The sequence below is a fragment of the Aethalodelphis obliquidens genome, unplaced genomic scaffold (assembly GCF_003676395.1).
Source record: "Aethalodelphis obliquidens isolate GAN/ISIS:26980383/991018 unplaced genomic scaffold, ASM367639v1 scaffold11, whole genome shotgun sequence".
Lineage (NCBI taxonomy): Eukaryota > Metazoa > Chordata > Mammalia > Artiodactyla > Delphinidae > Aethalodelphis > Aethalodelphis obliquidens.
The window spans coordinates 37,703,980-37,731,867 of record NW_020837955.1 but is presented as its reverse complement, the minus strand read 5'-3'; the positions used below and the strand labels follow the sequence as shown (position 1 = coordinate 37,731,867).

At 46.4% G+C, this 27,888-nt stretch overlaps 1 protein-coding gene across 8 annotated transcripts in view; it reads left to right on the top strand.

Moving 5' to 3' along the window:
- CHST15 (carbohydrate sulfotransferase 15) overlaps positions 1-27,888 on the top strand; it is a 100,467-nt gene that overhangs the window by 17,795 nt on the left and 54,784 nt on the right. For 4 of the 8 annotated variants that reach the window (XR_003433954.1, XM_027112867.1, XM_027112868.1 and 1 more), the window contains exon 2: positions 15,871-16,034. The exons of the other annotated variants lie outside the window; for them this stretch is intronic. The gene's annotated coding sequence lies outside the window, so the exon portion shown is untranslated. The remainder of the gene's footprint in view (positions 1-15,870; positions 16,035-27,888) is intronic. 8 annotated transcript variants of the gene reach the window in all.

Below are 27,888 nucleotides of genomic sequence, written 5' to 3'. Positions count from 1 at the left end.
GCAGACTCCAGCGCCTGAAGCATCCCTCCTCTGGAGCAAGTGGCTGCAGGGCTTGGAAGGCCCAGTTCTTCTTTGTGTTAAGTCTTTGTTCTCTCCCGCGTGTGGAGCTGGGACTTGCACAGGCTCAGCGGGTGCCTCTTTCCACTTAGAAGCCGGTGGAGAAGCGGAAAGTGGCATCCAGGGCTGCCTGCCAAAGAGACGGGAGGTTCCAGCAGAGGAGAGCCGGGACTTGCAGGTTTTAAATGGGAACCGGTGATCTTGAATGAGGATTAAAGTTATTTTTTATTGGGGGAGGAGCTTGGGGGTTGCTCTGCTCAGAATTCCTAAGGAAAGCTCTTCAGAGGCACGTCTCGGGGGAGTTACTGGGGACTGCCACTGGATTCCCCGCCTTTTGTTCTCAGTTTGTACAGAGGTCTCCGGGGGTGTGAGATCAAAGGGAGCCGGGATGCTGTGCTCTCCTTTCATTGTCTCAAGCTGATGGGTCTGAATGGGCTGTGATGCTTGAAGAAAGAAAGAAACCGTCTTTTATACATCTCCTGGCTGGGGAGAGACTGCTGGTCAGGAATCGGGTGGTTCTGGAGGCCATAGCTGCCCTTGCTGAGCCCAAGACTCTGTGGTACCTGGGTGTCCGGAATCAGGTCCTCCCTTTCAAGGCTACACTCAGCCAGCACCTAACTTACTCAGGAAATGACAAGTTATAGTACCTTGGTGTGCAGACGAAAGCTGGTTTTATTCATTTTCCCTGTGAAGACATCTGAAATCATTGTTTTTATTTTGAAAAGAAAAATAATAGGAAAAAAACCTATAATATTTTTATTACCTGGTGCGGGAGTCTTAGATAACTTAAATAATATGTTGGGTTTAAATTAAGCTATTGGGGAAAAAATCTTGTTGCATAAACCAAAAGAGAGAGAGAGAGAGAGAGAGAAACATGAAAAGATGAATGTGCAAACAACCTCTCCCCTCTGCAAAACCTCACAAACACCGAAGCGGCTGGGATCTTGTCTGTGGTGTCCACCCACTGTGTCCCGTGCCTAGGCCAGCTGCACTGAGTGGAACCTGTTAATGAATGAATGGATCAGGTGCTGGATCCCTGTTCTGGCCTGCGAGTTGGCCTTCTTGGACAATATCCTCAAATGGAAGGAAACTGTAAAGGTACAAGAAAATAATACTATCATGTTTGAGACACTGTGGTCAGTGATTAACCCAAGTCAGTCTCCCCTCCAGCCCTGAGGGGTAGATAAAGCTCAGAGAGGTTTGGTAACTTGCCCAGGGTCAACCAGCTGGCAGTGGCTGGGCTGAGATTTGATTCTAGGACTTGCCCCACGGCTGCACACCACTCTTTCTACAGGAGATGTCAAGGAGAGGGAGAAATAAGAGGGATGGACAGCCACGTGTTGGGAATGCCTTGGTGTCCCCACTCTGAGCCTTAACCCACAGATGGACACAGACAAGGAAATAAACATCGGCTGCTGGGAGCCGGTGGTGGCTAAGACATGCCCGGTCCCTGCCCTCATGGAGCTTGGGTTCTATTGGGTGGACGAGGTACAAAAACTGAGTCAAATGATTATTTAATTTCAACTGTGATGGGTGCCAGGGGGAGATGGGGGGGGCAGGGGTGATATGTGAGCGTGCCTGTTGGTGCATTGAGCCAGCGTGACCAGGGAGGCGTCAGAGAGTTCCAGGGAATGATGGAGGAAACTTGGAGGAGAGTGGGGCACCAAGGAAGCTCTGAGCCCAGAGGGGAGGGAGGGAAGGTTCTAGAAGGCCTCCTGGAGGGGCAGAGTCTGTGATGTTGGGTGAGTGACAGGGGTGGTCGTGGTGAGCTCGAGGCACATGCATCCCGGGGAGGTGCCAGGACCTGGGGTTCTTCCTCTTCAAGGTTCAGAATGTGGGGACTTCCCTGGCTGTGCAGTGGTTAGGGCTCCATGCTTCCACTGCACGGGGCACGGGTTTGATCCCTGGTCAGGGAACTAAGATCCCACAGCCGCGCAGTGCAGCTAAAAAAAAAAAAAGTTGAGAATGTGGTGGGCTTCTGGTTCCTGGGCACTAGATTGATTCCAACCCTCCCCAGGCTCAAAGAGCGAGTTCCCTTCCCTGGGGGCCCAGCAGGAAAGCTTGGGTTTGCTTCTGCCCCAGAAAGTCCTCTATGGAAAGTGGCAAAAAGAATACATGAGAGACAGCCCTTTTAAGCCCGCACTTTAGACCTCACGCCTGCCGGGGTGCGCCCGGCCTGCAGGTGGCTGCCGAGCTGAGCTGGCCGCGTGACGTGGCCCGGAAGGACCGGGGTTTGTCGGCCTCCTTGCCAAGTCCACCCTGGATGGAGCCCTTTAAGACCCTGGAAACCCTTCGAACCTGGGAACTGGAGGTCATTATCCTCTGGACTGTGAGCTGGGTCGTAAAATCAGCCCTGAGTGGCTATGAGCGGAGGTGACTTTGGTTTGGTGCCTCTGAAAGGAGAAGGGGGTCAATCTGATGGGAGGACGTTGCCCTTTGCAAGGCCAGAGAGCTGGATTGCACGCATGTGGGCGCCTTCACCCCCGCGTCAACTTGCCTGCGTGCCCTTTGCTTCTTTCTTGGCTTCTTATTGGGGCAGAAACCTACCACCGCCCATTCTAACTCTCTTTTCTTTATGAACGTTTTCCCCCCATGGTGTGTAACAGACCTAATTAGAGAGCACCTACCAAATGCTTGCAGCTCGGTGCATTTGCATAAACAGAACCCACCTGTGCAACCGGCACCTTGGTCAAGTGTGTCAGCAGCACCCCAGAAGCCCCCAGTCGGGGGAGATCACCTTCCTGATCCCCACGGCCTCTGCTGGTTTCGCCTGTTCTTTGTACTTTATATAAACGGAACAATGTGGAATGTTCTCTTTTGTGTCCAGTTTCTTGCACTCAGTACTACGTTTGTGAGATTTTTTCCTGGTATTGCGTGTGGCTTTAGTTTGGCCTTACAGCGGGGGCTCTGAGCACCCTAATTCTAGTACCTGCCTTTGATCAGCGTTGGGATCGTTTCTGTTGGGCACATACCTAGGAGCAGAATTGCTGGTCTTTGGGAATCAGTGTGCTCAGCGTCAGTAGATGTGGCTAGTTTTCCAAGCTGGTGTATCAGATACGATTCCCACCAGCAGTATGTGAGTCTCCTGAAAGATGAAATAAGAGCCTGGAAAAAACATGCCGTGAGACTGCCTCCCGTTTCCCCCCTGCTCCCCGCTCCGAAAAACCCCGGGGGATAACTGCTGATTATTCCTCAGGTTTGTATTGAATGGATAAACTGGGAACTGAGCAGAGAATCCCTACCGTGCCCCTGAGAGATGTCCATCCCTACTGGGGTTCTGCACCCCATGGTCATGTTTCACTTGGAGCCAGTCTTTGTGCCTGAACGTGGGAATGGGGATTTGTTGGTGTCTGGGAAGAGCCCAGAATCCAGCATTTAGTCACTGCCCTTTGGGGTGTCTGCTTGCATTGAAGCAGAGCCTCCAGGCTGATCTTTGAGATGAAAGTGGCTGGCCTGGGGTTCCTCCCTCCTGGAGCAGGGGAAGGGGGAAGGGGCTACCACCACTCAGAAAGATTTTATTTGCAAATCAATCCAGTCCCAGAACCAACTGGTTCTGCACACTCCCTTCTTTTGTGTAGCCTGACCGGCCAGATTTTCCCACCCGCCACGTTCAAGGTGGGGAAAGAGCTTTTCCTTCCCCCCAAGGCTGATGTCCAGGCTGACTGGGGCTCCAGAACAGTGAGAAGAGGCAGCTGACATTTCCTGAGCGTCCCTGTGTGTTGACAAGAGCTATGGGCATAGGCATGTTGGTGTCCCTGATACGCACAGGAAACTCAAGGAGAAAAGACTCTGTCCCTGAGTGCAGGGCCAGCCCCGGCTGAGTTCCAAGGTGCATGGGCTGCCCTGGCTCCATCAGATTCCTGACTCACACCATGGCCGTGGCTGGATAAGGGAGTATTGGAAAGAAGGAAAATCTGTGGCCATTGGCTTGAGGCTTAAAAGTCACCTGGGGGGCTTCCCTGGTGGCGCAGTGGTTGAGAGTCCGCCTGCCGATGCAGGGGACACGGGTTTGTGCCCCGATCCGCGAAGATCCCACATGCCGCGGAGCGGCTGGGCCCTTGAGCCATGGCCGCTGAGCCTGCGCGTCCGGAGCCTGTGCTCCACAATGGGAGAGGCCACAACAGTGAGAAGCCCGCGTACCGCAAAAAAAAAAAAAAAAAAAAAAAAAAAGTCACCTGGGGTGATTGCCCACCTACCTCCCCCTGCCTGCAGTAGATTCTGAAGATCTGGGGCAGGGGTGGAAGCTGTGTTGTTTTGGTTTTTTTTAAAAACATCTTTATTGGAGTATAATTGCTTTACAATGGTGTGTTAGTTTCTGCTTTATAACAAAGTGAACCAGCTGTACATATACATATATCCCCATGTCTCCTCCCTCTTGCAGAAGCTGTGTTTTATCTAGTACCCTAGGAGTCTTACATCAATTTTGGGAAACAGCAATTTCCCAGTGCCTTTTGTTGGGAGGCCAGGTAAGGAGAGGAATGAAGGAAGTAAGAAACAGACCTCAGCCTCGAGAAGCTCCCTGTCCTGAGCAGTAGAAATTTCTGGGACAGTGGAGATACTCTGTATCCGTGCTGCCTGGGCTGGTAACATGAGCCACGTGTGGCCAGTGGGCACTTGAAATGTGACTAGTTTCGATTCCACCGAGGAACCGAAATTTTGAATTGCATTTACTTTTAGTTAATTTAAATTTAAAAACATAGACGCAGTTCAGTTATTGGAAGACTTTTAAGAATGTTTGGAGCATCTTGGGCATGTACCTCTCCATTTTCAACTGTAAATTTTATAAAATCTGTATACAGGTCAAGTACTTCCAATGAAAATTTAGCATCCAAGTTGAGATGTGCTATAAGGAGAAAGTACAGGACTTCCCTGGTGGCACAGTGGTTAAGAATCCACCTGTCAATGCAGGGGACACGGGTTCAAGCCCTGGTCCGGGAAGTTCCCACATGCCGCGCGGAGCAACTAAGCCCGTGCGCCACAACTACCGAGCCTGTGCTCTAGAGCCCACAAGCCCCAACTACTGAGCCGGCATGCCACAACTACTGAAGCCACCACAATGAGAAGCCTGCACACCGCGACGAAGAGTAACCCTTGCTCGCTGCAACTAGAGAAAGCCCGTGTGCAGCAACGAAGACCCAACACAGCCAAAAATAAATAAATAAATAAACAGATAAATAAAAAAAGAAAGTACACACTGCATTTTGAAGACTTAGCATGAAAAAGAATAATGTAAGCTGCATAGCACAGGGAGATCAGCTCGGTGCTTTGTGTCCACCTAGAGAGGTGGGATAGGGAGGGTGGGAGGGAGACGCAAGAGGGAGGAGATATGGGGATATAGGTATATGTATAGCTGATTCACTTTGTTACACAGCAGAAACTAACACACCATCGTAAAGCAATTATACTCCAATAAAGATGTTAAAAAATAATGTAAACTACATCATTAATAACTGTTATACTGTATACACGTTGAAATGATACTATTTTGGATATATTGGGTTGAATAAAATATATGGAAATGAACTTCATATGGAACCTTTACACTTGGGTGTGAGGCTCGTGTTCTCTTTCTTGGGCACCGCTGCTCTGGGCATTCTCCCCTTCCCTCCTGGGATTTGAGCCGGAGGGCCAGGGAACAGGAGACGATGAGCGACGCCCCTCCTGTCCCCCCACTGTTTCGCTCATCTGGGTGTGGGGTTTCGGGTTGATGACACCCCTGGCCTCAAGTGTGCCTTGTCCAGCAAGAGGGGGAGCTGTCCGGGGGCTCTGTCCTTCCTGCCGCTTCTCTCTGGTGGTGCCTTTAGAAGTGAGCATCTGCTCTGACGCTCCTGACTAGGAAGAAAGTCTTAGCACATGAATGAGCCCACCTGCAGTGCAGTCACGCGTGAATGGGCCGCGACCAGCCACCAGCCAAGCTGAGAAGTTTGCCTTGACTTTTAAATTAAATTTAACCTAAATCTCTACTCCAACGGGATGGAGAGCCCCTTCAAACTCTAAGCTACAGAAATGTGGTCCAGGAAGTGAATCCGATTTCATTTCTGCCTCCCTCCTCGCCCCACCCCCATTTCTGGGGGACAGTGGGAGTTCCCGGAGGGAGTCCCGTGGAAGTGTGGCGGGTGGTGATGCGGAGGTGAGCACATTATTCTGTCAGCAGCTCGTATTCACCCCTGGCACTCAGCCCATCTGACATTTGTCTTCTTTGTGGGATTCCAGATGCTTCTACCACTGGCCTGCAGGCTGCGCTGGGCATGGCCTTGTCAGTTCACTGCCGTGTCCCTGGCTCTGCACTGGGGGTAGGGGTTGAATGAACTTTGTTGACTGGGTTAACTTGGACCGTACTGTGTTCATCTGAGGGTCAAATATGGTCTTTAGGGGGGGCTTCCCTGGTGGCTCAGTGGTTGAGAGTCCACCTGCCGGTGCAGGGGACACAGGTTCGTGCCCCGGTCCGGGAAGATCCCACATGCCGCAGAGCGGCTGGGCCCATGAGCCACGGCCGCTGGGCCTGCGCGTCCGGAGCCTGTGCTCCGCAACAGGAGAGGCCACAGCAGTGAGAGGCCCGCGTACCGCAAAAAAAAAAAAGAAAAAAAAATATGGTCTTTAGGGGTCAGGGGATTGGAGTGTACCTCAGTGGATGGGCACGGGATGTGGAGGTGGTTAGGAACTTTAGATCTACCTTGTGTTTAGTCTGAAACTCCAAGTGCAGGGTCTTCTTCTCTTTTAAAAACTGTTTATTGGTTGACACCATAACTTTTATGCAGAGAAAAGAGAACTCTCCCTGTCTGTACAGACCTCTCCTTTCTAGCAAGCCCTCCCTCCACTGTGGTCTGCCATTTGCTCTGACAGCACCCTGGTGACACCAGTATTTTCATGTGGTCCCTGGAAACAGGTGGGGCCACGTGGCCAGAGTCCAACGGCTGACGGGGGTACAGCCGGAGCTTAGATGCGGGGAACGCCCATCTTGGGGTGACTTCTTCATAATTGTTATAGCCCACACTTAATGCGACCTCATGCATAAATCCTGGTTGATCAGACCCTAGGGAAACAGGAAATGTCAAAGTCAAGACCGAGAGAGAGAAATCTGTGCCCCTCAGCGGGGAGGATGGGGTCTGGTTAGGCAGGGATGAGCTGGTGGGCTGGGGAGGGCCTCAGGCTGGCCTCTGTGCTCAGGTGTCCCTTGGTGGGAACTCGTGCCAGGACGCTGGTCTTGGTGTATTGGTCCTCTGCTCTGCCTCACGTGTTCAAAGGCAGTGACTCAAATTTCTACAACCTGAAGCCGTAAACTCATGAGTCGTGCGGTCCTGTTGGTCTCTGGGGAAATACCCGGCTCCCCCGCCCTCTCAGCTCCCCCCCCCACCCCCTGCCCGGCCGCAGGTCCTGCACCCTGCTTGTTTGCATTTCTCCTTCCATCACAGTGTGAGGTGGGGCACCCTTCAGCTTGCCAGAGACTCCCCCGCCCAACTCCCGAGGACCAGCCCTCGTGACTCCTGCAAGGTCACACCCTCTGCACCACAGATGGTGTGTGAAGACTGCAGGGATGAACTTGAACTTCACAAGACTGTTGCATTTCTTGGCTGTATTTATGGTTTGTGTGGCCTTGATTTGTGCTAGAGCTGAACTTGCAGGATTCAGTTGAACCCAGTTCTCCATGTATGTAGGAGTACCATGGGATGTGGGGCAGCAAGTGAAGTGTTGGTTTGGGGAGTTTGCACCTTCGCCCCGGGGAGCCCGAATTTCAAACTCACTGCCTCCATGGGAGGGGCCTGTGGGGATGATGCTGAGCTGGATGCAGGGACAAGGGACATCTCACCGCTGAGAGGCAGAGTCCCCACCCTGACTGGTCGTGTCTCCTCACATCTGCCCGCGGCTTAGCCCAGAGAGGGGCGTGTTCAGACCTGTTCAGACACTTTCTTCCTAGCTTGCATTATCTCCTTGCTCTGCCATCCTTGTGGGCTTGGGGCCCCAAATACCATCAGACCTAACATTTAAAATAAAAACCATCCTGTTTTTATTGTTTGAATTTATGTTTCTTATTAGAATGGAATTGAATTTATGTTTCTTATTAAATGGAATTTATGTTTCTTGCGAATGCTTTGCAGTTATTCACAAGATAAGGTCTTTTTAAAAGAATAACTGTTTTCTCTTTCTGATTTTTTTTTTTTTTTTGTATTTAAGAGTAAGGCTATCAAGGCAGGTGATATGAAAGCAGAATTTTTAGTAAAAGCGAAGCAATTCTTTTTCAACAGGCTTAGCAGACATTAAAATGTATGTGCTTTGATCTTCTTTTTCTAGATTAGGATATGAAGGATCAGTTGTTTCAACAGACAACAAAGTAACTCGTTTCTGATACCTTTCAGCGAGCTGGCATTCTAGAAGAGGCCAGCATGAAGCATGCAACTGTGTGACACAGACCAGACCAAAGACATACCGACATGTTCACTAAACACAGACCCTCCAAGCAGGTGGTAATAGGAATAATAGTGAGCACCTACGGGGTAGCAGGCTTCCTGCTCAGCGCTTTCCATGAATCATCGCAGCCCTTCCCACAGTTCTGTTAGGCTAGACATTATCATCATCATCCTGTTTTATCAGATGGGGAACTGGCGTGTGCTTGGGGTCAGGCCGAGGAGCCGGGATGAGGACCCTGGCCGCCTGGATGCCCCCCGTGCTCGTAGCCACCAGCCTGCTCCCCAGGAACTGCTCACGAGTGGCAACTAGCCTCCACCACCGCCTGGGCTCTGCCTCTGACCCCCAGGGAAGGTGAGGTCTGGAGGCAGCTATTCCTGGAATTAGCCATATGCTCATTTTTTGGCCTCAGTTATTTCACTAATTGAGGCAAAGGTTCTGGGAGTTTTGACGTTAAGTAACTGGATAATTGCCTCCATACGTCATTTTCATTTTACATGTTTGGACACAACCTTTTATGAAATTTGAAAACCCAACTCTACTTGGGGAAACGGTATTGCCTTATATTTCTAACTTTGTTTGCCCAAAGTAGTTGGTGGGTTACGCTTCCAGTTATAAGTTTAATTGCCCAACACATAACCTCCTGCAAATGCCCTGTTTGTTAAAAGTCAACTTGCTTTGGGGCAGGTTCCCTGACCTTTCCTTACCTGGGAAATGAAGACTTTTAAAAAGATGATCTCTCAGGGGCCTGGCTTTGGTTCTGAGTTTCTGTTCTGGTGGCTTCTATGCCTAACAGGATTGCAGGTCTTAAGAGGGCAGGAGGGAAGTCTGCCCTTTCTTTCATCCCTCCTCAAGGCCCAGCACTGATGACTGAACAGATGGGTCAGGACAAGTCTGAAGATGCCAGTGGTTTCACTGAATGATGTGAATGTAAATTACCGGCCAGAAATATCCAAAGAAGATAAATATCTAAGAGCTTCACGCTACCTTTGACATTTTTTTCCTAATTTCTTCTTTGAGATCACCAAAGAGAATTTTAAAGAGACTTCAAGAATGCTGCTTGCAAGAGTCCTGACACATGATCGTATCCCCGGAATAAGTGCAGAACGTGACGTGTGGGGTGCTGTTGTCACATCACTAGGGAGTGGGGTCTGCACACCCACTGATGCTTTGAGAAGCCCAGCCAGTTACTCTGGGATGTGCAGACAGCTCCTCTCTGCTCTGACTACAAGCCACCTTTTGGGTCAGATCTGAGTGAGAGTGGGGATGAATGGGGCAAGAGGAGGTTGAACCCCTGGTACGTGCTCACACAATCCTGCTGTCACCAAAAGGCCCTGCCTGGTCCCAGAAAGCTGTGAGGGGACCAGAAGGGGACCCGGGAGCGGCAGCCCTGAGAAGGGGCTGCCACTGTGTCGACCCACCCCTCTGGGAGGGAGGTGATTGGCAGTCCAGGTAGGCGTGCCCCCTCCTCCCCAAGTTGAAATGCCTCCATCTCCTTTCCATTGTAAAGTGAATGCTACTGGCCATTCATAGGGAAAAGCATCTTTGGAGTCTGTTCATAATCATTCATTTCTGCTCAAGGTTTTACAACTGCAAAAAAGGATGTGAAAACCTCAGAAGAACTGAGTTAACCAAAGACGGTCCAGCAATGTTATAAACTGTTTTGTCATCAGAAAGTGAAAATAACCCCAGGGTAAGAACATTCAGAAAAAAACAGTCAGCCCAGATTGCTTTGTGAGAACATAAACTTGTTTCTTGCAGCCAATTTCATAGGAGGAGGAGTGGGTGAGGGCTGGAAACAGAGGCAGAAGCAGTGACAGACCTATTGAGGGTTCACTAAAGAGGCTCCGGAAGCATCCGTCCTAACCTGCTGGAACAGAACTGGTTGACACTTAAACTTTTCCAGCCCTGGAACTCTGTAATGCCATGAATAATTATTTTAACCTAAAAATCTGGTTTCTCCCACCCATAAAAACCAGTAAATCCTTCAAGTTAATGAAGAACTCATTTAATTACATAGTAATTGGTATTTTTATCTCTTTTAAATATAGATGGGGGGAAAGTACCTGAGGAGACAAAAAAAAAAAAAAAAGAAAAAAAAAAGAGAAGGAAAAAAGAAGGGAGAAAGGTAATTTGGATTTTTAGTCGATTCTGAGTACTTGATGTTTTTGAAACATTTCCAGATTTCCTTTACAGGAAAGGAATGAAAATGATCCAAAAGGAGGAGGGAATTTTTTTTTTTTCCTTTTGTTCTGAGCTCAGTCCTGGGGTTTTGTGGCATGTGCTGAGAAGCTGGGTAGACTGAGCGCGTTCAGAAATTTGCCCGAAGGGGTTGTAAGAACTGAAAATGAGTAAAAACAAAACAAAATGGAAAAAAAAAAAAAAAGGAAAAAACACAAAACATCCTGCCACAGATAAGAATCATGTAATTTGCTAAGACATAGCATTTTGATGTTTTCTTGTGGATGAAAGCTAATTTAGAAAGGCAGGGAGGTACACTTGTGGTTTGGGGGAGTGAGATCCAGTCCCGGGCCCTTGGAGGCCCTTGCTTCTGCTCTAGCAGAACCGGGGGCGGGTGGAGGCAGCTCTGTGGGTGTCGGAGCCCGGGGCCAGCCCACCAGACAGTCCCACCATGGAAACCAGTGCCAGCTGCAGGCTTGAGAGATACCAGGAAATGGGTTTTCAGTGCCATAGGGACTAATTCTAGAGAGGCAGACTTCAAAAACCTGCAGAATTTAAAGTCCTATTTTGAACATGACCCCCCCCCCTTCCCAGCATTGGGAATTCTCTGTTTATGACTGTGCTATATTTGTGTAAGTGTTACCTGTTTCCTGCCTGCCTTTCTAATTTCCTTTTTTAGGAAATATTTATTAAAGTCAACAGAAGAGACACTCTTGCCTTCATGGAGCTTATAGCCCAGTGGTCAAGGCAGGTATCAGCCCAGTAAGCACACATGAAGATGAGAAGTAGAAGGGGTTTGGCGGTTGAGGGCAGGGGCTGACTTGGTCTGGGGACTGGGGAGGGGGGAGCTTGACTGACATCGGAACGGGGAGCGGGAGTTCATAGGTCAAGCAGACCAGTGTTGGTGGTGATGGTGGCCATCCAGGGAGGCTGGGGGATGCAGATGGAGACAGACAGAAACAGAGGCGGTGGGATAACAATAGCCGGAGGAGCAGAGGGAGCACCCGTGCGGGGCCCAGTCCCACTTCTTTCCTTGGGTGGTGAATGTCCCCATTCACAGCGAGGCAGCTGACTGGGGCTCGGAGTTTAGGTGGCCTGCAGGTGAGGCAGCCGGCCCAAGGTCACCTAGTCGGGCAGCTGTTTCAGGACCTTGTGGTGTAAGAGCCATCGAGTCAGGCGTGTTTCTGCTCTGCTCGCCATGTGTCCCCGTGGACACCACGTCCAGTGCTCGTTTGGCGGCTCCATGGCCTCTGCTGGGCCCGGGAAGGATGGGCATGTCGTCACGTGGGCACTCGGATTGTGTCAGGAGAAGTTCTTATCGACTCTGAGCTGACTCTAGGTCTGAACATCTATGTGCTTTGGCCAAATATTTATCTGAACCAACCAGAGCAGTTCTTGACAGAAAATCAGCTACGGGGATTTTTTTTTTTGGCTGTTTTTAAAAATTTGAGACTTTTTTAGCCCAGGAAGAAGTCTGCTCTCTGCAAACAAGTCCCAACCTTCGGAATGAGGCCTGAACGCTTTCCAGATCTTTATGGAAAAGATTCCACTCTTCCGGGGTTAATTCCAAGAGGTTACTTGTTTATGTAGCACTGAGTTCGCAGGGCAGCTCGTGCAGCCCAGCTGTCTGCTTTTATACCGAGTATTGCTTGCTCTCCTGTCCCCACTCTGCTTTACCTCGTTGCAGAAGGAGGCTAGTCCTCTCCATCAGCAGGGCAGCTGTGGAGGGCTCTGTTGAAGCAGCATCTTAGCGGACTCCAGGGAAACATGGTTATTCTTGGAGAGCATGCCTTTGTTATAATGTTTATTGAATGTCCACCTCTCCAGCTTCAAGTATCAAAACTTGGAGAGATGTTTTTTGAAAGAAATCATACCCCACCAAACACTTTGAACGCCTCTACTTAATGGAGAAGAGAAAAGAACTCCTTTTCGACAGACTGATCTGTGTTTAGCGTCTTGGGTGATATGTATGTAAATAAATACTTACTTGATCTATTTATTCTACAGAGGTTGGGAATCTGGATTTCAGATTTGAGTGGGGTTATCAGAAACTGGGTCTCTTTTCTAAAAGTGTCAAGGAAGTTATTAGAAGGAGAGTTTGAAACTACCGTTTTAAATGATTTATTTATTGAATACTAAGGAGTTTTATTTTGCAATTATTTTAACTGGTACGACTGCATATATGTTGGTTGCCATTTACCTTTTTTAAAAGGTTATGTTCCATTTATAGTTATAAAATATTGGCTAAAACAACGATTTTTTAAATTATTTTTTTCTCTGGGTCTAATCCTTGCATCCCAAATCTAGTTCTTGGCTCCGGGTGTCCTGGTGGGACCAACGTGTTTGTCGCCGTGTCACTGCAGAACAGGGCCTATTTCAGTCAGTCTCGATCAGACGTTGCTGACACACAGCCTTTGCAACTTTCCTTCTTTCTATTTTGCATCCAGCCTTGGCTGGGTCTTTGTACCCTGGGTGAGAGTCCGTACTGCGGGGCTGAGATCCTGTCTGCAGAGATGGGAGGGACAGAAGGAAGAGAAATGGGGGAGGTGGTGGTGGTTGGTTGCTGTTTACGGAGTTTAGGGTTGGGGGTTGGTGTTGGCAGCACTGTAGAGGCATTTTGCACGGGCCATCCCGTTTGATCTGCACAGCTCCCTGGCGGTAGGTAGCACCACATTGTCTCCATTAGACAGATGAGCAAACTGAGGCACAGAAGTGTAATGTGGTCTGCACAAGGGCACACAGCAACCAGATGGGCAGGGGTGTGTGTGTGTGTGTGTTCACATACTTCTGGGGTATGGACTTTCATCTTTGGTCCCTACCACCACGCTTCTCTTTCCATGGGGGCAACGTGCCCATTCCCACCCTGTGTGGCCGTGTGAAGCAGGATCCTGTGTCAAAAGATTTAGAGGCTAGGGCTTCCCTGGTGGCACGGTGGTTGAGAGTCCGCCTGCCGATGCAGGGGACACGGGTTCGTGCCTCGGGCCGGGAAGATCCCACATGCCGTGGAGTGGCTGGGCCCGTGAGCCATGGCCGCTGAGCCTGCGCGTCCGGAGCCTGTGCTCCACAACGGGAGAGAGCACAACAGTGAGAGGCCCGCGTACGGAAGAAAAAAAAAAAAAAAGTAAAAAAAAAATAAAGATTTAGAGGCTCATTTGGCCTCAGCAGTCAGTCATGAGAAATTGTCATCTAGGGTCCCACTGTCCTTTTTGCGTGTTGTCCCTTGGTACTCTTTTGGAATGTGCATGTTTATAAACATGGATGCCCACTCTGGGGAATTCTGTGGTCGGCTCCAGGATTTCCATGGCTGTGGCAGAGAGGGCAAGGGAGATGTCCCTCCTGGACTCACTCCCAGGCATGTCATTCTTAGCTCAATGGGAACTGGATTTTTTTTACAACAGTCAAGCATTATAGTATATCCGGTGGGGGGGATATTAATGCAGAGATAACTTGAGAAGTGAGGGGATAAAGTGGGGCTTGGATGTAACTTCCCATTTGGCAGTTTGCATAGACCCCTTCCGTGCCATGACACCTTGCCTCGTATAGCCCTGCAGCCTCATGTCACCCCTTGTGCCACCTGATCTGCAGAGAGAGGCAAGAGTGCACCCATTTTCAACAGATGAGGAAACTGAGGTTCAGAGATGGGAACTCGTGTCCTGGGGAGCTTGGCCCAGCCCATTTTCTTTTCTTTAGCTTTCTTTTTTTTTTTTAACATCTTTATTGGACTATAATTACTTTACATTGTTGTGTTAGTTTCTGCTGTATAACAAACTGAATCAGCTATACATATACATATATCCCCATAGCCCCTTCCTCTTGCGTCTCCCTCCCACCGTCCCTATCCCACCCCTCTAGGTGGTCACAAAGCACTGACCAGCCCATTTTCTATTTGCCATTCCTGTTTGTCAGTATTTATTATCATTGTTTCATCTTTCTCATCTTCGTGGTTATAAAAGTAATACACTATGTAAGTAAAGTTGGAAGCAAGGTGATTGGAAACTGTAATGTGCATGTGGGTCCCACCCTCCCTGCGGGGAGGGGCAGTTTGGGCTTCAGCTTGTGTTATTTTTCTAAATTTATTTATTTATTTATTTATTTTTGGCTGTGTTGGGTCTTTGTTGCTGCGCGTGGGCTTTCTCTAGTTGTGGCAAGGGGGGCTCCTCTTGCAGTGCACGGGCTTCTCATTGTGGTAGCTTCTCGTTGCAGAGCACGGGCTCTAGGCGCGCAGGCTCAGTAGTTGTGGCGCACAGGCTTAGTTGCTCCACGGCCTGTGAGATCTTCCTGGACCAGGGCTCGAACCCATGTCCCCTGCATTGGCTGGCGGATTCTTAACCACTGTGCCACCAGGGAAGTCCCTCAGCTTGTGTTTGAATCCAGATCTGCCACTTACTTGCTGTGTGATTTAGGACAAGCCACTTTGCTGCCCAGAGCCTCAGTTTTCTTACCTGCAAAATGGAGCAATTGCATCTACTTTTAGCATCGCCTCAAAGTCGGGGTAGATGAGAGGCAGCATAGTGCCTGCCGTGGAACAAGTGTTCAGTTCTTGTTAGTTCTCCCCGCCCCGCCCGGCCCTATATCAGTGCTTCTCAAACTCACCTCCAGGAGACCTGAAGGCAGAAGATAATGAATTCTCACTGGAGTGCCCTAGGCTGCCGGCAAGCAGCTTGCATACACCTAAGTAAGCTGCAACATTGTAGATTTTGTGTCACTTAGTTCTGTATCTGAGCATAACAATTTAAAAACAATGTTTCAAATGCTTAAATATTTTAAAGGTGGAAGCTTCAAACTGTCTTGTAGCTTCCTGGAGTACCTCTGCACAGCCCTGGGGGGCTGGCACACACCTCCCCACAACCCTGGGGTCTACACACCCAAGCTGGTGTCGGTGCTGGAGTTGCTGTCCTTGCCTCTTGCCACACCTCGTAAGAGCTAGACCTGTCTGTGGGTAGACAGTGGATGTCCTGGAGAAATCCCATGTTACCCTCACCTTGTTCTAAAACCCTCCAGGGGACACTGCAGTTCAGTCAGATGGCTCACTTTTTCCATCCAAAAGACATAAATTCCAAAGAAGTGTTTTCAGGCGGTTCTCCTTGTTCAAGGGTTAACCAGATTCTTATTTTGCTTATCTTTGGAAATAAAACAATGTTTAAAACTATTCAGATCAGCAAGGCCATCTGGTGGGGAGTGTGCAGCTGCTCCCCATTCATTGTGCCGCCTCTAATGTATTCATTGTAGGTCCCTTGTACAGCTGCGAAATCATTATTCGCAGTTGGTTTTGAACAGTGAGCTCCGTGTCTGGGCAAGACCTGTCTCCTCCGCCCGTCCTGAAGGACATTTGGATTGGTCATCTTCCGATGTTTGGCAGCCTCCTCACTCTTCCTGACGTCACATCAAAGCAGGTGAGAGGGTTCTGGGCACCCAAGTGAGGGGGGGCAGAGCCCCTGGCTCCTTTTGGCCCTAATACTTAGTCTCTGCATTATACTTGGAACCACTTCTCCTTTTCATTCATTTTCCTATTTGTTAAGGAAGAATTGTTGGAAGGCAGCTAGAATCTACCTCTCATCTTTGTGGTCTAGTTACACAAGAGCCAAAAGGACACACTAGTCTGAAAATGTGTGACTCCCCCCGCCCCAGTAGTTAAGGTTTTTTGTTGCAGATGTTTGAATCCTTGAAAGTGTGCAAAAAGAATAATAAGAGAATTTATCAGATACCTGTGTTCCTGAGATCACTGGACTCTGTGATGATGTGTCGTACTTTGAGAAAACGAGGATGAGGGTCTAAGCGGTGCTGGGGTTTGCTTATGGTCACATGGCTGGTTAGTAGGTGTGGCAGGAGGTCCACCCAGGCCTTTTGATCCCCAGGCCCGCTCTCTGTCCTATACTCTGAGTCATGGGGGCGGCGGGGAGGAGGTGTATAGAATTAAATTCATCCGTAAAATGGGAGTACTAATTGGGCTTTCCTTTAGATTATCATGAAGTATAGACAGGATTATGCATATAAATCCCAGCCTGGTGTCTGGACACCAGAAGGCCTTCAATAAATGTAGCTCATGTCACTTTTATTGTTGTCACTAAGTGGCAAGAGCCCTGTCCTGGATTTCTGCCAAGAGTTTGCTCCTTCGCTCATTAGTTTAAGAACTATTCAGGGAGCACCCGCCCCCGTGCCAGGCATGGTTGATGTACAAGGAAATCTAGCACCTACACTGATTTGATTTCAGGCTGAGCACCACTGACCCTGTCCTTGTAGAGCTGACAGTCCACTCGGACAGTCCCCAGCTCCAGCCACACCTCCTTGCCTGGGAGACAGGGTGGCCGGTGGGCTGGGTGAAAGCTGACCTTGCAGCTCTTTGAGCCTCGAGTTCTGAGCGGGTTTCTCCCGGAGCTGCCATCTTACATAATGGTGTGGTATGGGGAAGGATCGTAGGCTTTGCAGCCAAACAGACCTGTGGTTGGAGTTTGGTTCTGCCACTGGCTGGCCATGGGGTTCCGGGGACGTTTTTAAGCCTGTGGTGCCTCAGTTTCCTGCATTTAACTTGGGGGTCGCAGTGCTGACCTCAGAGGGTTGCCATCAAGAAAGGACCTTGCGTGGTGCTTCTGTGCGTGGCAGGGGCTGGATCAACATTTGTCACCTTCTCTTTTCACCGTCCTGGAGTCACGTAAAACCCTAAACTGGGCCCGTGTTTCGAAGTATACATCCTCGTCTGCACAGAGAGTGATATTTCATTTGTAATTTCAAATGTCTTCAAACAGACTGCGCATTGCTTCCTTGACATGCTTTACGTTATAGGACTGTCCTTGCTTTCTTGCCGAGAGCCATGTAGGTGGGTGGGTTTCACAGCAACCTGGTAAGCTTGTCTCACGTAGGTTCTACTCTAATGGAAAACCACCGCCGTAGGTGTACAGGCTTGAGTGGAAAATCAAGTACCTAAATCCAGCACCAATTTACATTACAGTTACTACCGGAAGTAACAAAATGAGTGGTTAGAAATAGTTTCTCCTCCCGTTTGCTTTCAGAAAAAGAAAGTTGTCGGTTGTGTCACAAAGACCTTTAGAATCTCGTGCCCATTGAGATTGCTGGGTGACCGTGCAAAGTGAACATAGTGGCAGCCTCTTGTTCACCCTGCCGTTCTATGCATTTTAGAGAGACTGGGGCACTGTCTGGGTGTCATCCATACATCCGGTGGTTGCACGAGGGTGCTGGAGCAGGTTACCCTATGGGAGAGTGAGCCATCCCAGGGGATATTAAAAGGATCCCATTTGCCCTCCCGCCTTCAGCTGTCGGATATCCCGTGGGTCAATGAGGTGGCTCCATTGTTAGGGTACATTTTGAACCAGCGCTGGTTTCCCAGCTCTGCAGATGCTCAGGGGCTGGTGGGCTTTGGGGCTGCCCTTGGAAGGGATCTATGATTCTGAGTGTGGGCTTTTTTCTGGAGCCTTCGGAGCCCTTGTTCTGGAGTTAGATGGGATGTTAGCAGAGGACCTGGGTTGTGCATTTTTCATATTTGTAGCTTCAACAAACACAGTGCCCTGCACACCGTGGGTGCTTGATAAACGTGTGCTCACCGGTGTGGGCTACTAATAAGGAGAGTGCACTGTGTGTTTGGGGGTTAATTGTCCAGCTTTTTTGCCTAGCATAAGGCAAGTACTGCGCCCGCTTTTCAGTGCTGGCTGCAAAATTGTTGGCTTCTTAGCAGCCGGAAGACATCATAGATGATGCTACTGGGTTTTTATTAGGGAGCAGTTAATTGCAAATCATCCACTCAGGAGTGTTAGGGCTGAAAGAGGTAGTCCCGACTCCATATTTTACATACAAGGTACAGGTTCAGAGATGCAGTGACTTGTCCAGGGTTACCAGCCAGGTGAATGTCAGGTCTGGATGGGGACCACGCTTGGGAATCTCAGTTCAGGGGCCACACCCCGTGGCGCGCTGCCTTGTTGGAGACAGATGATCACTGAGAGGGGGGTAAGCTTTTCCCAGGGTACACCCACAGCTGTCCCAGGCTCTCCAGGGCTCCCCACCCTGGTTATTGAGGCACCTGAATGATCCCAGTCAGCTCTGCTTTTTAACATCTTGTTTCTACTATAAAACTTCGCTGTTATTCCTGCATCTGTGTGCCTGCCTGTAGCTGCCACCTGCCTTTGTTTCACTCATTACTTCAGATTAGTTGCAGACAGGAAAATGAGACATCTATGCTAGAACTATATATACACTGAAAGCAGGTAGCCTGGAATGAAGGCCTGAGGGCCTCTCCTATAATAATACAAAGGATACGTATCATTTATTGTGGCTTGGTGTGTGCTAGGTGCCGGGTTAAGCATTTTTCTGTATATTTTCTCATTTCCTCTTCACATCCATGCTGGGAGGAGATAGTTTTATTCCCATTTTACAGATGAGGAAGTAAAGTCACAGAATGGTGAAGTTAGTTACCTGAGATCATAAAGCTGGCACAGACTTGAGTCGAATTGAAATGCAAGTCTGCCTGAGACCTTTGGCAGTCTGACTCCTGTAAGGCTTTGTTATGACTGCCCAGAGAACGTTTTTGCTACATCCCAACTTTCTACCGAGTTGCAAATCATTTGGTTCCCTAGGCCAGATGCAGAGGAGGAGCTGGCTGCAGATTTGTGGAGAATTGGTCTCAGAGAAAATGCCTGTTTCTTAAAGATATATTTTATGTAATGAAATAAGAGTTTAGAATGTGTCTTCTAGACTGTAAAACATGTGAAGTGGTCATGACTCACAAATAAAATGTTGATGATGAACTTAATGTCAAGTATCTTTTTAAAAGAACTTTAAAAAACTGCCTGTGTTTTGTATGACACACATTTTGAGTGAGCCAGGAAGATCCTGCAGGTCACAGTTTGAGAATCCCTGTTTTAGACAAAGCAGGCAGAAGGTGTCTTAGTCATCAGGAAAGACGAAATCTGGCAAGGAAAGCATGAGCACAGGATGCAGGAAGGGCTTGCTCAAGGAGAGGAGCAAGGAGGAAATTATAGTGACTCTAAAAATAGGCAGGGAGGAAGGTTCTTCATCGGGGACTGGGGAAAATGTGGTCAGTCATCTGATAACTAAAACATAACAGCTGTGGTCCTTGTAAATACACATTTTGCCAGAAAATAACCTGATGTGTGACATTTGGGTGGTTTTGTCTTGGTTTGGGAACAGCTGCCATCTGGGTTTCCAGCTTTATTTTGGCATATCTGCTTCTGGTGTTAGCCAAAGCATCCTTCAAGGCCACAGCATTGGTTCAGTTGATTCACTGGGTCTTTGGATGAATTGCTTTGACCTGAATTGCTCACTTTACTCAGATAAAGACACTTTTTGGAACTCTTAAATGTATAATTATACCAGCTTAATTTAGTAACATCTATTGTTTGTAACCTGTAGAAGAGTGTATCAGTTAACTTTTTTTTTTTGAGTTAAGCGATTCTTTTAAATTTAATCATTTTGGTTGATAATAAAGCTTATTTACACTTGTTCTTCCCTTAATAGGAACAGAAAATAACCACCCACTATCAGTCCTATATTATCCAGTAACATCTTAAAGATGAACCAAATCTCCCTACATTTTTTTCTTTTCTTTTTTTTAGTAAGGTTTTTTTTAACATCTTAATTAGAGTATAATTGCTTTACAATGGTGTGTTAGTTTCTGCTGTATAACAAAGTGAATCAGCTATACATATGCATATATCCCCGTAGCCCCTCCCTCTTGCGTCTCCCTCCCTCCCTCCCTATCCCTCCCCTCTAGGTGGTCAAAAAGCACAGAGCTGATCTCCCTGTGCTATGCGGCTGCTTCCTACTAGCTATCTATTTTACATTTGGTAGTGTATATATGTCCATGCCACTCTCTCACTTTGTCTCCCAGCTTACCCTCCCCCTCCCCATGTCCTCAAGTCCATTCTCTACCTCTGTGTCTTTATTCCTGTCCTGCCCCTAGGTTCATGAGAACCTTTTTTTTTTTTTAGATTCCATATATATGTGTTAGCACATGGTATTTGTTTTTCTCTTTCTGACTTAACTTCACTCTGTATGACAGTCTCTAGGTCCATCCACCTCACTACAAATAACTCAATTTCATTTCTTTTTATGGCTGAGTAATATTCCATTGTATATACGTGCCACATCTTCTTTACCCATTCATCTGTCGATGGACACTTAGGTTGCTTCCATGTCCTGGCTATTGTAAATAGAGCTGCAGTGAACGTTGTGGTACATGACTCTTTTTGAATTATGGTTTTCTCAGGGTATATGCCCAGTAGTGGGATTGCTGTGTCGTATGGTAGTTCAGTTCTATTTTTAGTTTTTTAAGGAACCTCCATACTGTTCTCCATAGTGGCTGTATCAATTTACATTCCCACCAACAGTGCAAGAGGGTTCCCTTTTCTCCACACCCTCTCCAGCATTTGTTGTTTGTAGATTTTTTGATGATGGCCATTCTGACTGGTGTGAGGTGATACCTCTTTGTAGTTTTGATTTGCATTTCTCTAATGATTAGTGATGTTGAGCATTCTTTCGTGTGTTTGTTGGCCATCTGTATATCTTCTTTGGAGAAATGTCTATTTAGGTCTTCTGCCCCTTTTTGGATTGGGTTGTTTGTTTTTTTGATATTGAGCTGCATGAGCTGCTTATATATTTTAGAGATTAATCCTTTGTCAGTTGCTTCATTTGCAAATATTTTCTCCGATTCTGAGGGTTGTCTTTTTGTCTTGTTTATGTTTTCCTTTGCTTTGCAAAAGCTTTTAGGTTTCATTAGGTCCCATTTGTTTATTTTCATTTTTATTTCCATTTCTCTAGGAGGAGGGTCAAAAAGGATCTTGCTGTGATTTATGTGATAACAGTGTTCTGCCTATGTTCTCCTCTAAGAGTTTTATAGTGTCTGGCCTTACATTTAGGTCTTTAATCCAGTTTGAGTTTATTTTTGTGTATCGTGTTAGGGAGTGTTCTAATTTCATTCTTTTACATGTAACTGTCTGGTTTTCCCAGCACAACTTATTGAAGAGGCTGTCTTTTCTCCATTGTATATTCTCGCCTCCTTTATCAAAGATGAGGTGACCATATGTGCGTGGGCTTATCTCTGGGCTTTCTGTCCTGTTCCATTGATCTATATTTCTGTTTTTGTCCCAGTACCATACTGTCTTGATTACTGTAGCTTTGTAGTATAGTCTGAAGTCCAGGAGCCTGATTCCTCCGGCTCTGTTTTTCTTTCTCAAGATTGCTTTGGCTATTCGAGGTCTTTTGTGTTTCCATACAAACTGTGAAATTTTTTGTTCTAGTTCTGTGAAAAATGCCATTGGTAGTTTGATAGGGATTGCACTGAATCTGTAGATTGCTTTGGGTAGTATAGTCATTTTCACAATATTGATTCTTCAAATCCAGGAACATCGTATATTTCTCCATCTATTTGTATCAACTTTAATTTCTTTCATCAGTGTCTTATAGTTTTCTGCATATAGGTCTTTTGTCTCCTTAGGTAGGTTTATTCCTAGGTATTTTATTCTTTTTGTTGCAGTGGTAAATGAGAGTGTTTCCTTAATTTCTCTTTCAGATTTTTTGTTGTTGTGTATAGGAATGCAAGAGATTTCTGTGCATTAATTTTGTATCCTGCTACTTTACCAAATTCATTGATTAGCTCTAGTAGTTTTCTGGTAGCATCTTTAGGATTCTCTAGGTATGGTATCATGTCATCTGCAAACAGTGACAGCTTTACTTCTTCTTTTCTGATTTGGATTCCTTTTATTTCTTTTTCTTCTCTGATTGCTGTTGCTAAAACTTCCCAAACTATGTTGAATAATAGTGGTGAGAGTGGACAACCTTGTCTTGTTCCTGATCTTAGAGGAAATGGTTTCAGTTTTTCACCATTGAGAACGATGTTGGCTGTGCGTTTGTCATATATGGCCTTTATTATGTTGAGGTAAGTTCCCTCTCTGTCTACTTTCTGGAGAGTTTTTTTTTTATCATAAATGGGTGTTGAATTTTGTCGAAAGCTTTCTCTGCATCTATTGAGATGATTATATGGTTTTTCTCCTTCAGTGTGTTAATATGGTGTATCACATTGATTGATTTGCATATATTGAAGAATCCTTGCATTCCTGGGATAAACCCCACTTGATCATGGTGTATGATCCTTTTAATGTGCTGTTGGATTCTGTTTACTAGTATTTTGTCGAGGATTTTGTTCATCAGTGATCTTGGCCTATAGTGTTCTTTCTTTGTGACATCTTTGTCTGGTTTTGGTATCAGGGTGATGGTGGCCTCATAGAATGAGTTTGGGAGTATTCTTCCCTCTGCTATATTTTGGAAGAGTTTGAGAAGGATAGGTTTAGCTCTTCTCTAAATGTTTGATAGAATTCACCTGTGAAGCCATCTGGCCCTGGGCTTTTGTTTGTTGGAAGATTTTTAATCACAGTTTCAATTTCAGTGCTTGTGATTGGTCTGTTTATATTTTCTATTTCTTCCTGGTCCAGTCTTGAAAGGCTGTGCTTTTCTAAGAATGTGTCCATTTCTTCCAGGTTGTCTATTTTATTGACATATAGTTGCTTGTAGTAATCTCTTATGATCCTTTGTATTTCTTCAGTGTCAGCTGAAGCTGTTACTTCTCCTGTTCCTTTCCTAGTTCTGTTGATTTGAGTCTTCTCCCTTTTTTTCTTGATGAGTCTGGCTAATGGTTTATCAATTTTGTTTATGTTCTCAAAGAACCAGCTTTTAGTTTTATTGATCATTGCTATTGTTTCCTTCATTTCTTTTTCATTTATTTCTGATCTGATCTTTATGATTTCTTCCTTCTGCTAACTTTGGGTTTTTTTGTTCTTCTTTCTCTAATTGCTTTAGGTGTAAGTTTAGGTTGTTTATTTGTGATCTTTCTTGTTTCTTGAGGTAGGATTGTATTGCTATAAACTTCCCTCTTAGAACTGCTTTTGCTGCATCCCATAGGTTTTGGGTTGTCATGTTTTCATTGTCATTTGTTTTTAGGTATTTTTTGATTTCCTCTTTGATTTCTTCAGTGGTCTCTCAGTTATTTAGTAGCATATTGTTTAGCCTCCATGTGTTTGTATTTTCCACATTTTTCCTGTAATTGATATGTAGTCTCATAGCGTTGTGGTTGGAAAAGATACTTGATATGATTTCAATTTTCTTAAATTTACCAAGGCTTGATTTGTGACCCAAGATCTATCTATCTATCCAAGGTCTATCCTGGAGAATGTTGCATGAGCAGTTGAGAAGAAAGTATATTCTGTTTTTTTTGGATGGAATGTCCTATAAATATCAATTAAGTCCATCTTGTTTAATGTATCATTTAAAGCTTGTGTTGCCTTATTTATTTTCATTTTGGATGATCTGTGCATTGGTGAAAGTGGAGTGTTAAAGTCCCCTACTATGATTATGTTACTGTCGATTTCCCTTTTATGGTTGTTAGCATTTGCCTTATGTATTGAGGTGCTCCTATGTTGGGTGCATAAATATTTACAATTGTTATATCTTCTTCTTGGATTGATCCCTTGATCATTATGTAGTGTCCTTCTTTTGTCTCTTGTAATAGTCTTTATTTTAAAGTCTATTTTGTCTGATATGAGAATTGCTACTCCAGCTTTCTTTTGATTTCCATTTGCATGGAATATCTTTTTCCATCCTCTTGCTTTCAGTCTGTATGTGTCCCTGGGTCTGAAGTGGGTCTCTTGTAGACAGCATATATATGGGTCTTATTTTTGTATCCATTCAGCCAGTGTATATCTTTTTGTTGGAGCATTTGATCCATTTACATTTAAGGTAGTTATCGATATGTATTTCCTATTACCATTTTATGAATTGTTTTGTGTTTGTTATTGTAGGTCTTTTCCTTCTTTTGTGTTTCCTGCCTAGAGAAGTTCCTTTAGCATTTGTTGTAAACCTGGTTTGGTGGTGCTGAATTCTCTTAGCTTTTGCTTGTCTGTAAAGGTTTTAATTTCTCCATTGAATCTGAATGAGATCCTTGCTGGGTAGAGTAATCTTGGTTATAGGTTTTTCCCTTTCATCACTTTAAATGTGTCCTGACCCTCCCTTCTGGCTTGCAGAGTTTCTGCTGAAAGATCAGCTGTTAACCTTATGGGGATTCCCTTGTATGTTATTTGTTGTTGTTCCCTTGCTGCTTTTAATATTTTTTCTTTGTATTTAATTTTTGATAGTTTGATTAATATGTGTCTTGGCATGTTTCTCCTTGGATTTATCCTGTATGGGACTCTGCACTTCCTGGACTTTATTGACTATTTCCTTTCCCATATTAGGGATTAGGGAAGTTTTCAACTATAAGCTCTTCAAATATTTTCTCAGTCCCTTTTTTTCCCCCCTTCTTCTTCTGCGACCCGTATAATTCTAATGTTGGTGTGTTTAACGTTGTCCCAGTGGTCTCTGAGACTGTCCTCGATTCTTTTCATTCTTTTCTCTTTATTCTGCTCTGTGGTAGTTATTTCCATTATTTTATCTTCCAGGTCACTTATCTGTTCTTCTGCCTCAGTTATTCTGCTATTGATTCCTCCTAGAGGATTTTTAATTTCATTTATTGTGTTGTTCATCATTGTTTGTTTGCCCTTTAGTTCTTCTAGGTCCTTGTTAAACATTTCTTGTATTTTCTCTATTCTATTTCCAAGATTCTGGATCATCTTTACTGTCATTACTCTGAATTCTTTTTCAGGTAGACTGCCTATTTCCTCTTCATTTGCTTGATCTGTGGGTTTTTACCTTGCTCCTTCATCTGCTGTGTATTTCTCTGTCTTCTCATTTTGCTTAACTTACTAAGTTTGGAGTCTCCTTTTTGCAGGCTGCAGGTTCGTAGTTCCCATTGTTTTCGGTGTCTGCCCCCAGTGAGTAAGGTTGGTTCAGTAGGTTATGTAGGCTTCCTGGTGGAGGGGACTGGTGCCTGTGTTCTGGTGGATGAGGCTGTATCTTGTCTTTTTGGTGGGCAAGACCGCATTCGGTGGTGTGTTTTGGGGTGTCTGTGACCTCATTATGAATTTAGGCAGCCTCTCTGCTAATGGGTGGGGTTGTGTTCCTGTCTTGCTAGTTATTTGACATGGGGTGTCCAGCACTGTAGCTTGCTGGTCATTGAGTGGAGCTGGGTCTTAGTGTTGAGATGTAGATCTCTGGGAGAGGTTTCGCCATTTGATATTATGTGGAGCCGGGAGGTCTCTGGTCGACCAATATCCTGAACTCGGCTCTCCCACGTCAGAGGCAGAGGCCTGACACCTGGCTGGGGCACCAAGACCCTGTCAGCCACACGGCTCAGAAGAAAAGGGAGAAAAAAAAGAAAGAAGGGAAGGAAGGAAGGAAGAGAAAATAAAGTTATTAAAATTAAAAATTTTAAAAATTATTAAAAAGAAAAAAATTGAAAAGAAATAAAAAAAGAAAAAGAAAGAAAGAAGACAGCAACCAAACCAAAAAACAAATCCACCAATGATAACAAGTGCTAAAAACTATATTCAAAAAAAAAGCTATACAGACAAAATCACACAAAGAAGCAAACACATACACACTCACAAAAAGAGAAAAGGAAGAAAAAAATCTATATCTATATATAAAAATAAGGAAGAGGGCAACCAAATCAATAAACAAATCTACCAATGATAGTAAACTCTAAACACTAAACTAAGACAGACGTAAAACCAGAAACAAATTAGGTGCAGAAAGTAAACCCCAAGTCTGCAGTTGCTCCCAAAGTCCACCGCCTCAAGTTTGGGATGATTCGTTGTCTATTCGTGTATTCCACAGATGCAGGTGCATCAAGTTGATTGTGGGGATTTAATCGCTGCTCCTGAGGCTGCTGGGAGAGATTCCCCTTTCTCTTCTTTGTTCGCACAGCTCCTGGGGTTCAGCTTTGGATTTGACTTCGCCTCTGCGTGGAGGTCGCCTGAGGGCGTCTGTTCCCCCGCCCAGACCAGACAGGGTTAAAGGAGCAGCTGATTAGGGGGCTCTGGCTCATGCAGGCCAGGGGGAGGGAGGGGTACGGAGTGCGGGGAGGGCCTGCACCAGCCTGAGGCGCGCCGTGAGTTCTCCCGGGGAAGTTGTCCCTCGGTCCCGGGACCCTGGCAGTGGCGGGCTGCACAGGCTTATGGGAGGGGGGTGTGGATAGTGACCTGTGCTCGCACACAGGCTTCTTGGTGGCGGCAGCAGCAGCCTTAGCGTCTCCTGCCCGTCTCTGGGTCCACGCTGATAGCCGCGGCTCGCGCCCGTCTCTGGAGCTCGTTTAGGCGGTGCTCTGAATCCCCTCTCCTCACGCACCCCGAAACAGTGGTCTCTTGCCTCTTAGGCAGGTCCAGACTTTTCCCCGGACTCCCTCCCGGCCAGCCGTGGTGCACTAGCCCCCTTCAGGCTGTGTTCACACCGCCAACCCCAGCCCTCTTCCTGGGATCTTACTTCGGTTAACATTTCTCACATAACAAAACAAGACTCGGTGACTTAAAACAGAAACCGTTTATTATTTCTCATATGTCTGTAGAGATTGGCTGGGGGTCAGTAGGGTATTGGCTGTTCCAGGTTGGGCTCAGCCAGGCGGCTCTGGTCCATGTGTCTCTCATCCTCCTGGCCAAGCTGCCGTGTTCTTCCCACAGCGAGGGTAAAGGTGCAGAGGGTAGGCGGACACACTCGACCCCTCTTAAGGCCTGGGCTTGGGACTGGCCTGCTATCACTGCTGCCTCATTCTGTTGGCCAAAGCAGTTTCCAAACCCAAGCCAAAGGCTGGAGAAATGTATTCCACTCCTTTGATCGGAGGAACTGCAATGTCATTTATGTGGTGAAGGTGGTAAATATAGGGAGAGATAAGAAACTGGAACCAAAATGCAATCTGCCATGAATAGTAATAAACTGCTACTTATCCAATACTTATTGTGGGCCAGGACTATGTATATATAATAATAGCTAACATTTATTTAGCACTTACTGTGAGCCAGACACTTCTATGCACTTGACGTGAATTGTTTCATGTAATGCTCACAGCAGTGCTATGATATAGACCCTAAGGTTATTCCCAGTTTCCATCCAAGGAAACGGGAGGAGAGAGGTTTAGTAGACTTGCTCAAGGTCAAAGCCGGGTAACCCTGCGTGAGCACCCAGGCTCCAGCGCTGTATGTGATCTGTTACTATCGTCAAGGACTTTTGAGAATACAGAGGCCCAGATCACTTAAGGGACTTGTCTGCAGTCACTAGGTGGACACAACTTTAGCATCCTGGCCCACGTGACTGCTGGCTGTATTCTTCCCACTGTGCTGTCGGCCAATGAGTGTTAATTGA